Genomic DNA, 18,275 nt, shown 5'->3' on the forward strand with positions numbered 1-18,275 from the left:
TGACGGAGGGTTAAAAATGAGCAATACATAAAATCTACTCTGTTTGCCTTGGTAATTCACACTGGCTTTACTTATTTTCCTCACTGTGTTCTGTTGTAGGCCTTATTCACACATTAGAATTTTTGATCAGTATTTGCATGCCAAAACCAGGGTTATCTCCAATCACAGAACAGATGTCAATTAGTGATGAGCGAGCATGCTCGTCACTACACGTTACTCACTTGAGCATCAGTGTTCTCAGGGTGCTTGTTACTCGGTGAGTATTTTTTTTCGGTGAGAAATAGAACTGAGGACTTTTTTTGGATTGTTATACCTTGCAGGAGCTTATAGGGCAAATCGCCAAAGTTTGAAGGAACTTTTTGGTGTAAATGGTAATGGAATAGAAAAATTTGACCTTGTAATGTGTTTAAAGGGAACCTGTCACCTGAATTTGGCGGGACCGGTTTTCGGTCATATGGGCAGAGTTTTTGGGTGTTTGATTCACCCTTTCCTTACCCGCTGGCTGCATGCTGGCCGCAATATTGGATTGAAGTTCATTCTCTGTCCTCCGTAGTACACGCCTGCACAAGGCAATCTTGCCTTGCGCACACGCAGTATGCGTTGCCCAACTGCAGGCAAAGTCAAAAAGCATTAGTGCTCATGCGCCGGTGCACTATGTCCCAGGACACAGCGAAATACTTCTGGGACATAGTGCGCCGGCACATGCGCACTAATGCTTTTTGGCTTTGCCAGCAGTTGGGCAAAGCATACTGCGTGTGCGCAAGACAAGATTACCTTGCGCAGGCGTGTACTACAGAGGACAGAGAATGAACTTCAATCCAATATTGCGGCCAGCATGCAGCCAGCGGGTAAGGAGAGGGTGAATCAAACACCCAATAACTCCGCCCATATGACCGAAAACCGGTCCCGCCAAATTGAGGTGACAGGTTCCCTTTAAAAAGATTCAAGATTCTAATTCGTTGCCTTCATTGCTTTCAGTTTGACAACAGAACTACCCAAACTCAATGTAAAACATATGACCGACTTGCTTCAATTCGCGATTTATTCCAAAAATTTGTTGAAACTGTAAGAAAAACTATTGCACTGGGGAGAACGTCACTATTGATGAAATGCTCCCTGGCTTTTGTGGCAGATGTGCATTTCATCAATATATTACATCAAAGCTTAGCAAATACAAAATTAAAATTTATGCCCTTGTTGATGCCAAGAAAACCTACACATACAACCTTGAAATTTATGCTGGAAAACAGCCAGAAAGTCCTTATCGTGTCAGCAAAGTGAAGCTGAATCATCATACTAAGAGCTGTTCTAAAAGCTAATTGTTTGCTTTGCTGTTTCTATCACATACATTCTTCATTTAAAGAAAAATCAGTCAACAGCATGTCAGTCCCAAGATGCACATTCCAAGTTCAATGACCCAATTGGACATCAAGTGATACAAACAATAGAAAGGAACAGCATCCAGTCCAGGTGATGACAAAGAAAAAAGCCTTTATTCTGACATGATACAACGTTTCAATCACAATTGGTCTTTATCAAGTATACACAAAGCATAAAATGGCAGCCTTTTATAGTGTGGTGGCACATGCACACCAATCACAAACAAGGTACTGCCCAATGTACATTGTTACAAAAAACATATACAAAATCACAAAATACATAATAATATACACATTAACAAATGCAATATAAATATGATGTCAATTTAAAGAACAAACATCAATAAACTAAGAATACATTTGCACAGAGTCTGCCTCATAACTAATGACAAACCAATGATATTATGGCATCACAGTTGTTATAGTGACTGCACTCCAATCCAATCCTGTGACTCATGATGGCTGCATACATTGAAGCCCCTGACCTATCGGTGCATATATTAACATTGGCGCTCCATAAATCAGCTTTATTAACTTATCGCAAGTAGTCACACTACCGCAATGAACCTGGAACACGCCATCATTAGCTGCTTCCCCGCCAGCTGGCAAACACCAGCTTGCATCTGCGCACCAGACCAGTGACCCGGGTGTATGATCACGGGACCAAGTCACATGACCATATCCACAGGTCCTTGACACAGTGCGCACGCTCACCAGGCTGACAGCTGAATGCAGAGAAGCAATGGTGTGTGGCCATATCAATGGCAACAGGGATACACTCGGAGTGGAGAAAATTTAACTGTTTAGTATCCGAACTAGCAGAATGAGTAGGATCGTTATTCATATGATCAAATGTTAAGATCCTAATCCCTCACTGTACAAATCAATCATTTCATTAAACTCCTAGCACCTAATTAGATCAGGGACAAGACTACAAATACAGGGTGGAGCGCGGTAATTTGCTTTTTTGCACTGCATGCTGTGGCGGCACTGTCGGTCGAAGAGAGGGGAGAGTGGGTGTGGCTTACAGTGGCTGATGGGAGATTTGTATTCCTCTGCCTTTCAGTTGCCATCATGCAGTGGACACGTGAGGAGAGGTCATTTTGTGTTGAAGCGTATTTTTCAAATGCCCACTCGATCATTGCAGTGAAGCGTGCTTTTCGTTTACAATTCGCTGTTCCTCCACGCGGACGTGTTCCTGGATGGCAATCAATTGTAAATTGGGTGAATGCATTCAGAACAGCAGGGAATGTGTCATGTGTACGAAGGGGACCTGAGAGAAGGATTACAACACCACAAAACATCGAGAGAGTTAGAGCAGCAGTACTGCAATCTCCGAAACGCTCTGCTCGGAAGCAATCATTTGCTCTTGGCATTTCAAGACGTTCTCTCCACCGGATTCTTCATGATGAACTGAATTTTCACCCGTATAAAATGTGCGTGGTCCAACATTTGTCAGCATGGGACTATTTGACACGGCGGACCTCTTGTGAAGACATGTTAGCAACGATACCCCGTGACGCAATTGTGTTTTTTTCTGATGAGGCACATTTTCACCTCAGTGGGTGTGTAAACAAACAAAATATGCGTTACTGGAGTGAAACAAACCCCAGAGAAGTTCACGAGAGACCTCTGCATTTGGACCGCGTCACTGTGTGGTGCGCCATATCACGAGTAGGCATCATTGGTCCTTACTTTTTTCAGGATAATGGTCGTGCCATAACTGTGAACTCCGAACGGTACTTGTCTATGATACAGGATTATTTTCAGCCGGGTCTTGAGGCAATGGAACTAGAGGATACATGGTTCCAACAGGATGGTGCCACTGCACACACAGCGAGGGTTACCATGAATTGTTTGAGGCAAATGTTTCCTGGACGGCTTATCTCTTTGAGGGGAGATGTGAACTGGCCAGCACGCTCACCAGATTTAGCCCCATGCGATTTTTTCCTTTGGGGTTACCTGAAGTCTAAGGTGTATATCAACCATCCCAACACCTTGGAAGACCTAAGGAACAATATTGAAGCTGAAATTGGCAGAATACCAGTGGACATGCTTGTTAGAGTTCATGAAAACTTCAGAAAACGTATGCAGCAGTGTGTGGATAGCGAAGGTCGACATTTGCCAGATACACTATTTAAAACCATGTAATTTAAAAATTCCATTACTGTTCAGTATAATAAAAATATAAAATAAATTTTTCTAATGATCATAATTTTTTTATTTCATTCCCAAATCAGCAAATTACCGCGCTCCACCCTGTACAAAATATATATCGCATGACACCAAGGGAGGGCACAGAGGGTATGGGGAATAATCCAACTACCATACAAAAAAACATGTACACAGTAACAATGATCTTCCAAATTCTAGATCTCCATATCGCCCGCTGCCTATTCCTATACCTGAAAAGAAGAGAAAAGAAAAAACAAAATTAAAAATGAAACATTAAAAACAACCCACCAATCAGATGCCACTATTTAACAGCACGGGGGGAATGAAGTCACACAAATCTGTAAATTATATTCAATATTAAGTCCCCTAGGTTGCAACGTGCCCAGTGTAGAAATCCATCTCATCTCCTTCCTCTTCAAAATCTTCAATCTGCCCCTCCCCTCCTCTGTAAAGGAACACTCTCTATGACCCTAAACTTAACTTGGTTAACTGAATGTCTACACTCACAAAAATGCCTAGGTACCGGTAAATCAAGTAATTTAGTCCTAATGGTGCTTTTATGTTTGCTTGTGTGCTTTGACCTCCATTGAGGTCTCACCTACATACAGTACAGACCAAAAGTTTGGACACCTTCTCATTTAAGGATTTTTCAGTATTTTCATGACTATGAAATTTGTACATTCACACTGAAGGCATCAAAACTATGAATTAACACATGTGGAATTATATACTTAACAAAAAAGTGTGAAACAACTGAAATTATGTCTTATATTCTAGGTTCTTCAAAGTAGCCACCTTTTGCTTTGATGACTGCTTTGCACACTCTTGGCATTCTCTTGATGAGCTTCAAGAGATAGTCACCGGGAATGGTCTTCCAACAATCTTGAAGGAGTTCCCAGAGATGCTTAGCACTTGTTGGCCCTTTTGCCTTCACTCTGTGGTCCAGCTCGCCCCAAACCATCTTGATTGGGTTCCGGTCTGGTGACTTTGGAGGCCAGGTCATCTGGCGTAGCAACCCATCACTCTCCTTCTTGGTCAAATAGCCCTTACACAGCCTGGAGGTGTGTTTGGGGTCATTGTCCTGTTGAAAAATGATGGTCCAACTAAACGCAAACCGGATGGAATAGCATGCCGCTGCAAGATGCTGTGGTAGCCACGCTGGTTCAGTATGCCTTCAATTTTGAATAAATCCCCAACAGTGTCACCAGTAAAGCACCCCCACACCATCAAACCTCCTCCTCCATGCTTCACGGTGGGAAACAGGCATATAGAAACCATCCGTTTACCTTTTCTGCGTCGCACAAAGACACGGTGGTTGGAACCAAAGATCTCAAATTTGAACTCATCAGACCAAAGCACAGATTTCCACTGGTCTAATGTCCATTCCATGTGTTCTTTAGCCCAAACAAGTCTCTTCTGCTTGTTGCCTGTCCTTAGCAGTGGTTTCCTAGCATCTATTTTACCATTAAGGCCTGCTGCACAAAGTCTCCTCTTAACAGTTGTTGTAGAGATGTGTCTGCTGCTAGAACTCTGTGTGGCGTTGACCTGGTCTCTAATCTGAGCTGCTGTTAACCTGTGATTTCTGAGGCTGGTGACTCGGATAAACTTATCCTCAGAAGCAGAGGTGACTCTTGGTCTCCTTTCCTGGGGCAGTCCTCATGTGAGCCAGTTTCTTTGTAGCGCTTGATGGTTTTTGCCACTGCACTTAGGGACACTTTCAAAGTTTTTCAAATTTTTTGGACTGACTGACCTTCATTTCTTAAAGTAATGATGGCCACTCAATTTTCTTTACTTAGCTGCTTTTTTCTTGCCATAATACAAATTCTAACAGTCTATTCAGTAGGACTATCAGCTGTGTATCCACCAGACTTCTGCACAACACAAAAAAAGAAGAAACAAAATATACCCGCACTGCTGTCATTAGCGATCACCTATCAGCGTGCTACAATATGCTGTACCAGCCCCTATACCTCCTACTCAATGCATGGGCATAAGGGGTGCTCAACCAAAAAGATATGTAATTCAAAAGCAAAAGAAAAAAAAAAAAAAAAGAAAAAAAAGTGGTTAGCACTCACCAAACCCGATGCTGTAAAAAGTCTTTATTTTGACATGGACATGGACGGAGAGAACATGATGTCTGGAGGATGACAGCTGTTTCGCGCTACATACAGATCGGGATCTGTGGAAGCGCATGTAGCGCGAAACAGCTGTCATCCTCCAGACATCATGTTCTCTCCGTCCATGTCCATGTCAAAATAAAGACTTTTTACAGCATCGGGTTTGGTGAGTGCTAACCACTTTTTTTTCTTTTGTTCTGCACAACACAACTGATGGCCCTAACACCATTTATAAGGCAAGAAATCTCACTTATTAAACCTGACAAGGCACACCTGTGAAGTGAAAACCATTCCCGGTGACAAACTCTTGAAGCTCGCCAGGAGTGTGCAAAGCAGTCACGAAAGCAAAAGCTACTTCGAAGAACCTAGAATATAAGACATAATTTCAGTTGTTTCACACTTTTTTTGTTAATTATATAATTCCACATGTGTTAATTCATAATTTTGATGCCTTCAGTGTGAATGTACAATTTTCATAGTTATGAAAATACAGAAAAATCTTTAAATGAGAAAGTGTGTCCAAACTTTTGGTCTGTACTGTACTTCAACCTACAGGGGCACACAAGCATATAAATAACAATGCTTGAAGTGCAGATATATCTCTCCTTTATTGGGAATTTCTTCCCAGTATGCGGGTGATTAAAATAATCACGTTTTAACATATTCCCACAACATGCACAGCCCAGACCGGGAAAATTCCCCTGCCTGGGAGGGCATAATGTCCTTTGTATAGATTTGTATAAACAGGTTCCCGCATCTGACTTCACAAGTTTGTCCCTAAAATTGTACCCACATCTATATGATAGAATAGGTTGAGAAGCAAATTCAGATACCTGTGGTAAGCCCTCATGAAGTAATTTCCATTGTTTCCTCAATATGTTTCCAATTTGTCTACATACCAGACCCATAGGTGGAAACAAATGGTACACGTTTAGAGACAGAATTGTCCATTTTTAAATGTATCTCCTCCTGTGTCAGGCCCACCACTTTATCCTTATAACGCATCAGCTCACGCTTCAGATAATCCCTTTTAATAAATTTATAGCACATGTTCTCAAGTCTCAAATCAAGTCTCTCACCATCAGAAATGATCCTTCATACCCATATCATCTGACTCCAAGGTAGAGAATCCACCATCTGCCTTAGGTGATTACTACTATAAAGGAGCAGACTATTTATGCCAGTCTTCTTAATGAATAAGTCAGTATCCAAGATATCACTTTTCTTTTATACCATACTTCAAGAGGGCTTACCACAGGTATCTGAATTTGCTTCTCAACCAATTCTATCATATAGATGTGGGTACAATTTTAGGGACTTACTTGGGGACCTGCTTATGCACATCTATACAAAGGACATTATGTCCTCCCAGGCACTGGAAATTTCCCTGTATGGGCTGTGCATGTTGTGGGAATATGTTAAAAGGTGATTATTTTAATCACCCGCATACTGGGAAGAAGTTCCCAATAAAGGAGAGATATACCTGCAGTTCAAGCTTTGTTATCTATATGCTTTGGTGTCCCTGTGGGTTGATGTATGTAGGTGAGACCTCCATGGAGGTCCAAGCACGCGTAAGCAAACATAAATGCACCATTAGTACTAAATTACTTGATTTACCAGTACCTAGGCACTTTTTTGAGTGTAGATATTCGGTTAACCAACTTTTAGGGTCAAAGATAGTGTTTCTTTACAGAGGAGAAGACAGATTGAAGATTTTGAAGAGGAAGGAGATGAGATGGATTACTACACAGGGCTCGTTGCAACCCATGGGACGTAATATTGATTGTAATTTACAGATTTGTGTGACTTGACCCCCCCATGCTGTTAGATAGTGGCGTCTGATTGGTGGATTGCTTTTTAATGTTTCATTTTTAATTTTGTTTTTTCTTTTCTCTTCTTTTCAGGTACAGGAATTGGCATCGAGGAGTCACCTGAAGATTGGGATCTTGAATCTGGAAGATCACTGATATTATATACATGTTTTTTTTGTATGGAAGTTGGATTATTCCCCATACCCTCTGTTCCCATCCTTGGTGTCATGCTATATATATTTTGTATTTGTAGTCTTATCCCTGGTCTAATTAGGTGCTAGGAGTTTAATGAAATAATTGATTTGTATAGTGAGGGATTAGGTTTTAACATTTGGTCATATGAATAACGATCCTACTCATTCAGCTAGTTCGGATACTAAACAGTTAAATTTTCTCCACTCCGAGTGTATCCCTGTTGCCATTGATATGGCCACACACCATTGTTTCTCTGCCTGGTAAGCACACGCACTGTGTCGAGGACCTGTGGATATGGTCATGTGACTTGGTCAAGTGATCATACTCCCGGGTCACTGGTCTGGTGTGCAGATGCAACCTGGTGTTTGCCAGCTGGCGAGGAAGCAGCTAATGATGGCGGGTTCCGGGTTCATTGGGGTAATGTGAGTACTTGCGATTAGTTAATAAAACTGATTTATGGAGCGCCAATGTTAATATATCCACCGATTGGTCAGGGGCTTCAATGTATGCGACCGTCATGAGTCGGAGGATTGGAGTGCAGTAACTATTAGGGATGAGCGAACGTGCGCACCACTACTCGGTACTCGCCCGAGTATCACTATGCTTGTTGTATTCAGTGAGCACCGAGTATTTCAGGGAGTATTCGGCGGGAGCTCTGGTCTCCTCCTTTTGTCGCTTTTTAGAGCACCAATCAGCATGCAGGGATTGTCTGCCATGCACTGTAATACCGCAGCCATCTTTGTTGTGGTATTACAGTGATTGGCTGGCCGCACAGTGTCATCAGGTCTATAAGAGACCTGGCGCTGCCCTGCTCGCCGCATTCTGCTCCGGACTCAGCTAGTGTAGCGAGAGCTGCTGCTGAGAGATGGTCAGATTCTTATATTTATTAATTAGTGTGGGTCTGCTAGTGTTCAATCCACAAATCCTGCACATATCCACATCAGTGCAAGGCATGCAGGCACTGTATGTGAGTAAATAGATCTCACTGCATACCTCAAAAAACTCCATTCCTGTCTGCTGCTCTGTATTTTATATTTACGTAGCTGCAGGTATTCGTAGCAATTTTTTTTGCAGCTTATACCTGCTAACTTTATTAGAAAGCAATCTATAGCCCCCTTTTTTCTGCATTTATTTGCTTGGTCATGCTACAGACTACAGCCAGGTCAGAGCAAAACAAGAATGTGAAAATCTAACAATTTACCTTTCTGTTTTTTGTCCCTGGCATCAGATGTGAGTGCACGAGAAAAATCTGGCCTTTTTTTTTGGTACTATATTATTTTTTGGAGTGTCTTACAACATTTTTGGACACCATTTTGCTGCCCCAAAAATCTGTAGCTGGCCCAAATATATTTAGCTGCAGTTCTTATATTTATCACTGTGATTTGCATTGCATATCATTGCGCTAAATATTTTACCATTTTAGTACTCCATTTTTTTTTTAGTGTGATAGCCCACTTATTGATACAATTTTGGTGGGCCCAAAAAATTCAAAGCCACATTTTGATCAGTCTGTTATCTGACGCCTGGTCTATCTGTGGTCTCCAAAATATTACTTTTCAGGCATACATTGTAATGGTGGTATAACAAATTTTAAAAAAAAGGCCACATATTTGAAAAATCTGTTTTCTTTGCCAGACACCTGGTATATATGTGGTGTCAAAATCCTCGCTTTGCAGTCATTTATTGCATTGTTTTGTCTGCTAGCCTTGGTCTAATTATTATTTTAGGGTTTAATTTTTATTTTTTTTAAAGGCCACATATTTAAACAGTCTGTTATCTCTCTAGATGGGTCATCCATCTGGCTAATCGGTGTTCAGGTTGTGTCCGCTCTTTGCCAGTCGTTACACTGGCTGCCCATTCATTATAGAATCCAATTCAAAGTACTTGTTCTCACCCACAAAGCTCTTCACAGTGCTGCTCCCCCTTCCATCTCCTCGCTCATTTCTGTCTATCGGCCTAACCGACCTCTGCACTCTACAAACGACTTTCGACTAACCTCTGCACTGATCTGTACCTCCCTCTCCCAACTCCAAGACTTATTCCGTGCTGCGCCAATCTGGAATGCTGTACCCCAAGATATTAGGACCATCCACTATTTGCATAGTTTTAGGCACTCCCTCAAAACACATTTGTTAAGAGAAGCCTATCACATTCCCTAAACAAAGTCATTTTAGATTTGTGTGTGTGTAGCCCATTCACTGCTTCCATCTATCCCCAATCCCCTGAAGATGGCTGGACCATCATTGTAAATACATCATTGTAAATACACACCTGTACTTTGTATCTCCCCTACCTCATTATAGATTGTAAGCTTTCACGAGCAGGGTCTGTTATAATCTGTTTAGTTTGTGACTATCCGCCATTTTCTCGTGGAGTTCTGGCTGCTGGTCTTTTTCCTCTGGTGCTGGGTTTGTCTTAGGTCAGGTGTTTGTTCTCCATTCTTTTGTTGTACTAGGAAGAATCCATCTTTCGGTCCTTTTTCTAAGATTGGGGCGGCGGTGCCTGAGGAGGAGAGTTTTTCTTGAAATTTGGAAAGGGTTTGGACCAATGTGCGCCATGATCTTAAACAGGCTAATAGGAGGTCTAAGAAATATTTTGACAAGAGAAGAAGGGAGGCGAGGTTTGTTGTTGGGGACATGGTTTGGTTGTCCTATAGGAATCTGCGTTTGAAGATCCCTTCTAAAAAGTTTGGGCGAAGTTTGTAGGACCTTTCAAAGTGGTTCACATTGTCAACTCGGCAGTGGTGAGATTAGACATTCCTTCGTCCTGGAAAATTAATTCAGTTTTTCATGTATCTTTGCTGAAGAAGGTTGACACGCCAGATAAGTTGGCTATGTCATCTGCTCCTCCAATTGATGAGGACTGTGGGTTTGAGATTTCACGCATTCTTGATTCCCAGTGGCATAGAGGAGGGTTACAGTATCTTGTGTCCTGGAAGGGTTTCGGTCCCGAGGAAAATTCCTAGGTGAAAGCTGTGGACGTCTCAGCCTCAAGGTTAATTAAGGCTTTTCACTGGAGATTTCCGAATAAGGCCCGGCCTAGAGGATCTGGGGGATCCTCGTTAAAGGGGAGGTACTGTTAAAATCTGTTTAGTTTGTGACTATCCACCATTTTCTTGTGGAGTTCTGGCTGCTGATCTTTTTCCTCTGGTGCTGTGTTTGTCTTGGGTCAGGTGTTTGTATCACTCTTTGTTAACCAGCAACTGCCTCCCAGTCCTCACTGGACAACAGTGTTAATCTGCTTGAGCTCTAGCTTGGTGCTTTTCCTTTTGTTCTGTGTGTTATTTGTGCAGTGCTGGTACCTCTGGTTCTGCTAGCCTTAGTTTCTGCTTTCTATTGGTTTCTGCAGCCTTCTCTGTGTTTTCTATTAGGAGGTGACCTGTTTTTGTACCCAGTCCTTAGTTCTATTAGCGAACCCCTTCCCCTTATCTATAGGTCATCATTTGAGATTAACCTAGGATCGTCGGTGGGTCTATTCACAAGGAATGGGTCGCCACTCCATCGTAGGGTTTCAGCCTACTCATAGTGCAGGGTCAGTTTTCCCCCTTCTACCTTAGTCCTGTGTTGCAGATCCATAACAGGTTCGTCTTTTTTTGCTTTAATTATTGTATTGTTAACATTGTTACTTATGACTGTTGTGTTTGAAATTGTTAAACTGCAAAGCGCTCCGGAGCATGTTGGCGCTATATAAATAAAGATTATTATTATTATGTCCGTCAGACACCCGGTGTATCTGTGGTGTCAAAATCCTTGTTTTTCAGGCATGCATTCCATTTTTGATCTGATATCCTTGGTTTAAACAGTCTTTGTTTGTTAAAAAGATTTAACAAAATCCAGTACACATATTGAAACAGTCTGTTATCTCAGTCAGATGCCCCGTCTATCTGTGGTCTCCAAAAACATATAAGTTTTCCCACCATTTGTATTGAACTTTTCAAATATTTCAATACTCCTTTGAATATTTCACAAGAAACTCAAAAACCTTATAGTATGTTTGTGGCCAGGAGTACACTCGTATATCTCCCCCAGTACTATAGTCCAAATCCTCAGGACAATTCAGGGTGCTCCATAACATACACAACACCAGAGAACGAAGCAAAAGAATCCCAAATACCATGATCATAAAATCATACAAACTTTATTTAGATCAATAATCACAAATTGTCATGTAACATTACTGCAATAACAGGCATCTAGCCCAAACAGATAGAGTGTAGAGGAAACTAGTGGTATGCCTGGGGAATATGAGGGAGTACACTATATAAAGTCCAGGGTACAACCATAATAAATCAACCTATTACATTATTAACTCATAGAGCCGTTACAAAGTATCAAAAAGATCTCTTTATCAGAGTCCATAGTATTATAAAATGCAAGGCGCCATCATATCAAACAAAATGGACACTAATATACCATCAATAGGCTTACCCATAGATCAGGACGGCTCCCTCAGATACCGCAGGCAGCCCCCTGACGCGCGTTTCGCCGTCTGCTTTTTCAAAAGGGGTGTAACACTTAGTCGCTCTTAGGGGTTTAAAAAGGGGAGGGAACCGGAAGTAACACCGGCATATCGGCGCACGCGCACTTCGGATCCGGCCCACATCATCCCGGTGGCCGTCATCGCAGTGCGCGCATAGGGCGAAAATCCGCCTCCTGACGTCATGTTGGTATGCGCGCGCAGCTCCTAAGACGGCCCGACAGGAAGAGGGAGACCAGAATCCAGAGCGCACGCGCGCACAGTCGGTGGCCATCTTGCCGAAGACCATGGAGGTAGCCATCTTATAGGAGGGCTCTCTTACAATAAAAATATCATAAGTACACATATGTATAACACAATAGACATATGGTGTGCATTTACCAAACTATCAAACCTATAATATAATGCACAACTCATGAAAATATAAAGAATATAATTTTATTAATCATACAAAATCACAAGACATATGATAAATAAAAGGGAAAAAACAAAATAAGTGGAAAAAAGGTACGGGGTAACACTAGGACCAAAGTAACATGTATAGTATAATCAAAATGAAGACAAAGAATATCCACATAAATGAGAATAATAATTACAACACTGGTATCCACGGGATGTAAAATTAGCAATATAGTCTATAACAGAAATACCAACTATCATAGGTCATATAGATGACAGTAATGTCACAGGGTATACCATTCAAAAAAAAAAAAAAAAACCTGGTAATACCAGAATATTAGTGCATATGGACAGAATTATAAGTAAAAAATCATATACCCATCATAGGCTATGTGCCCACATTATTATAGCAGCAAAATGCAAATTATTTAGGTAGCAGCATAGCATAGATATTGCACATTAAGTCCATCTGGCAATGAATAGAAAGCCCCCTGCACAGCAATAGTGGTACAGTGTAATCACTAATAGACTAACACAGTGTGCTCTCAATTTGTCTAAAGTCCGCAGCCCAGACAAAAAAGAAGATGTAAAAACAATGGAATACTCAACTGTCTAAGTGGTCCTGTGGTGGCCCGCACCCGCCCGACGCGCGTTTCGCCTGAGCTTTGACGAGGGAATGAATAGAAAACCAAAGGGCTGCTATTTATCTGACAACCGACCAATCGGTGGGAGTGTGAATAATGAATGAACCGAAAACAGCTGATAGGAGGCGTGTGTGTTGTACCATGCATGGTATCGCCGAAGTTTAGCTCCACCCACAAGATGCGTCTCCTAGGAGCGCACCACGTGGGGGAGAGAGACAACGGCGTGCGCTCCAAGCTGGAGCGCATAAAGCGCCAATGAAGTGAAAGGTGCGGCCAGTAATTGTGACGTGAGGATGATGCTGTGAGTACCTGATATCATCATTAAGTGCAGTGCATATGACTAAGTAACAGCCAAGACATACAAACGCCGCTACAGTGCGGTCATACAGGATCAGTGCAGGACAATAAAGTGCAGTGTATTGCCGGGACCTATTGCCTAGCATAAATATATAAATAAATATGACATATATACAACATGTAAATACATTTGACAACCAGATACCAAAATCATGATTGAAATAGCATATACACATTACATAAAAGAGGTGCACAATATAGGTGTACAAAAGCCCCCGATGACAGTCAGACAAATGCAGAGATATATAACAACATATTGAACATATGGCGAAAGATCTGTAAAGAAAAATAAAGATAACGAAACAGAAATTAGTGACAAAAAGACGTGATCAAATGAACAAATAGAAAACAAAACAAAATAAATATAAAAACAAAAAGGCACACATATATATAAATACATATACATGTGCAGGAAACTCTACACACATATATATAAACGCATGTCTGCATACATCACTAGATAAATAACACAAAAGGTTGGAAAGTAGACAGTATGCAAATATATAATTAGACATAAAACCATGCATAACAATCAATCCGTCAAACATAGCAAATACATGAGTGCACGAATATACATCCATAGAGCTGCCCATGTATACACCAATCACTATACACTGATATGAGCACTATATTATACATATACCAGTCAAAAGGACAACAGATACATACACACATGTATGCAGTATCCACACACATACATACATATACATGTGGCAAACAATCTGATCCGATACAAAGTTAAAAACTAATAAATACATCATAGATGTGCATATACACATAAAAACAAACATATGTTAGACCACACATATATACATCAATAAATATACAATATACTGCAAACCATCCATACATATAAATACATACATATATATATATAAAACACCCATATATATTCACTTGCTATGTCTCATATATCATATTATAGCCTACAAACATCAAAGGACTCATAAATGGACACAGACAAGGAAAAAACAAACCACTCATCCAGAATCAGTGATATAGCATACATACACACAAATCAATAACCGTACACACATGTATATATAACAAAATAAGGTAGGAAAAGCCCAACCATTATCAAAAGAAGAACAATCGAATCATACAGGCCAAGATTACTAAAAAAAAGGTATATAACATATGTACCATATATGCTAAAAGGAAGAAAGAGGAAACAACCTCAGAGAAATGGAACGAAACTCATAGTCTCGTTGAGACCTTTGGGTGCCATAGTGTCTAGAACCGTGATCCATCTCAGTTCCTTTTGGGCTAGGATCTTCTTCCAGTCACCACCACGGTTATCAATAATCACCCTGTCTATACCACTCACCTTAAAACTGGAAGGATCCGAATTGTGGTATAATCTATAGTGTCTAGGAATAGTTTTTAATTCCTCAATGTTGGTAGACTCTGCTGCTGCTTTGATGTCAAGGACATGTTCGCGGACTCTCCTACGTAGTTCACGTGATGTCAGTCCGATATATAGCTTATTACAAGGGCACCTAGCGCTATATATGACACCAAAGGTCTTACATGAGATACTATGGGTAATTTTGTAATTTTTAGAGTTAGAGGAGTTCGAGAAGGTTTTTGTTGTCTCAATATTAGGGCATGCAACGCATGAACCACATGCTTTACATCCCCAAGGCGGTCCTCTTGAATCAAAAATATTCTTTGTTCTTGGTTCAAAATTACTCTTAACAAGAATGTCCTTGATGTTCTGAGACCTCCGATAGGTAATTGTGGGGTGTGACGCAATATATCTAGATAAGGAAGTATCCAGTTTCAGTAAATTCCAATATTTATTCATGGCTGCCCACATTTCGCCATTTCTGGCGTTAAATGTGGAAATAAATCTCACAATGTCATTTTCTTTTGGCATTTTATGTTGATACAGTAGGTCTGATCTTCTTGTAAATTTAGCTCGTCTATAGCCTCTTTGTATTACCTTATCCGTATATCCTCTATTCAGAAATCGCTTTCTTAGATCACTAGCTTGCATTTCAAATTTATTATCATCAGAGCAGATCCTCCGCATTCTGAGGAACTGCCCAATCGGAATGTTATTTATCAGATTTTTCGGATGTGACGAGTCCGCATGAAGTAGCGTATTGACAGAAGTCGGTTTTCGATGTACATCCGTTAATATCCACCCTTGGTCATCAACATTGAACAAGACGTCTAAGAATTCCATATTTTCTCTCCCAGCTTGATACGTCAGTTTGATGTTTAGTTCGTTGTTGTTCAGTGTTCCAATAAAGGTTTTAAGGTCTTTTTCAGTACCCTGCCATAGAAAAAATATGTCGTCTATGAATCTACTCCAAGACAATACCCTATCACTAAGAGATGTAAAGTCTGATAGGAAGAGGTCCCTCTCCCACAGCCCCAGGAACAGGTTAGCATACGAGGGCGCACAAGACGCCCCCATAGCTGTTCCCTGGAGCTGTAGGAAGAAGGACCCCTTAAATATGAAAAAATTATGAGTGAGTACAAATTGGAGCAGTTCAAGGACAAATGAGACCATATCCGCCTCCATATTGGATGTTTCCAGAAAAAATTTTATTGCCCTCCTACCATCCTCATGCCTGATGGAGGTGTACAGAGACTCAACATCGCACACCACAAGAAGTGTGTCCGAGTGAATCTGCACACCGTCCATCCTGCGGAGGATGTCAGAGGTATCTTTAAGATAAGACGGTAGTTCTTCCACGAATGGTCTTAAAATGTGATCAAGGAATCTACATACTGGTTCGCACATATTGTTAATACCTGAGATAATCGGTCTCCCAGGTGGACATTCCAAATTTTTATGCACCTTCGGTAGAAAGTATAGGGACGCAATCCTCGGATTCTTCTTAAATAGACATTCCATTTCTTTTTTAGTAATTATTCCTGACATTTCTGCAGAAGATAATATAGAAAATAATTGATCTTGATACTTAGATAATGGATTAAATGTCAATTTTTTGTATGTCCTTGTGTCAGATAGATGTCGTCTTGCCTCCCTCTCATATTGTATGGTTGGCCATATTACGGTGTTACCACCTTTATCAGATGGTTTAATGACGACATCTTCCATTCTTTTAAGTTGTATCAGAGCCTCTCGTTCATCACGTGTTAGATTGTCATATGGTAGTGTGGGTGGTATATGTTTAAATTCCTCACTAACCATTTCCACTTATTTTGTTTTTTCCCTTTTATTTATCATATGTCTTGTGATTTTGTATGATTAATAAAATTATATTCTTTATATTTTCATGAGTTGTGCATTATATTATAGGTTTAAAAATATCATAATGCCAACATTCAGAGGTAAAAAGTGCTCAAATAAAGTGCGATAGTGCTTACAAACAGGGGCAGCATATAATAATAAATGTGCTAAAGACTATAATCACAATAACGATAATCACAGATTATCTAAGTGTGCCAATAATTGCCAAAAGATCGTATGGACTGCCACATATATCAAATAAAGTGCATTGTGCTTCCAGACATAGGCAACATATACAAAGTGTGCTAACACTATATAAACAATAACAATAATCACCGATTATCAAAGTGTACCACTGACAGGCAACCATATTACCACAGGTCGTATGGACTACCACTTATATCAGGGATACAGTGCAAACAAAATAATATATTTAAAAAATAACCAAATTGAACAAAGGGTGAGATATATATCATACAAAATGCTACATATGTAGTAAACACGTAAACATCAAGACATATAAATACTACATCAGACACACAATAAATGCGCTACCTAAAACACAAACAAAATACAAAATGACGCTTTAATAGACGAAAACTTCCTCCTCCATATAGAATCGGCAGAATAAATGGCGCTGAAGTCCGATAGATAAAGACGCAGCTGCAGATCACAAATCGGCGCTCTCACCCGTTAAGGAAATAACTAAAACAAAGAACAACAAATGTTAAAAACTAATAAAATAAAAAAATAATAAAAACAAAAGTGTGGAGGATAAACTACAGGGAAGAGGATAAATTAAAAATTACAAATTACCAAAAAATAAACCAAAAAACATACTGGTGAGGAAGATCCGCACCAGAGGTCACAGAACAGGAGGACGAGATCGCGGGGGAACAGGGCAGAGATACCTCTATCTCCCCAAATCACAAAAAAGGAACAAAACTTAGCTGTTCATTAAGCCCCTTGGGAGACATGGTATCAAGGGTGACAATCCACCTGCACTCACGTTGTGCCAGCAATTGTTTCAGATTGCCACCCCTGATACCACCATGAATTCTATCAATCCCCCTTACTTTTAACCCACTGGGATCAGATCCGTGATACAAATGGAAATGCCGTGGAAGGGTTTTAAGCATAGAGGTGTCGCAGACATCTCTTGCAGCCATTATTTCCCTAACATGTTCGCGCGTCCTAACTTTTAGTTCCCTAGAAGTGAGACCGACGTAGATGAGGGAGCAGGGACATGTGGCATAATATACCACATAGGTGGTGTTGCAGGTAATGTATTCGCGAATCTTGTATTCCCTGCTCCCATCAGATGATTTGAAGGTCCCACTCCTAAGGATGTTAAGACACGCGACGCATGTACCACAAGGGAAGCACCCCATTCTTGGATTAGCTTTTGTGAAAAAAGTATTATGCTTGGCCACATAGTGGCTAGCAACCAAATTATCCTTTAAATTTCGGCCCCTGCATTGTACCATACACGGGGAAGGGGAAAGGTGTTTTGC

Source organism: Ranitomeya imitator, chromosome 4 (genome assembly GCF_032444005.1).
Source record: "Ranitomeya imitator isolate aRanImi1 chromosome 4, aRanImi1.pri, whole genome shotgun sequence".
Taxonomy (NCBI): Eukaryota; Metazoa; Chordata; class Amphibia; order Anura; family Dendrobatidae; genus Ranitomeya; species Ranitomeya imitator.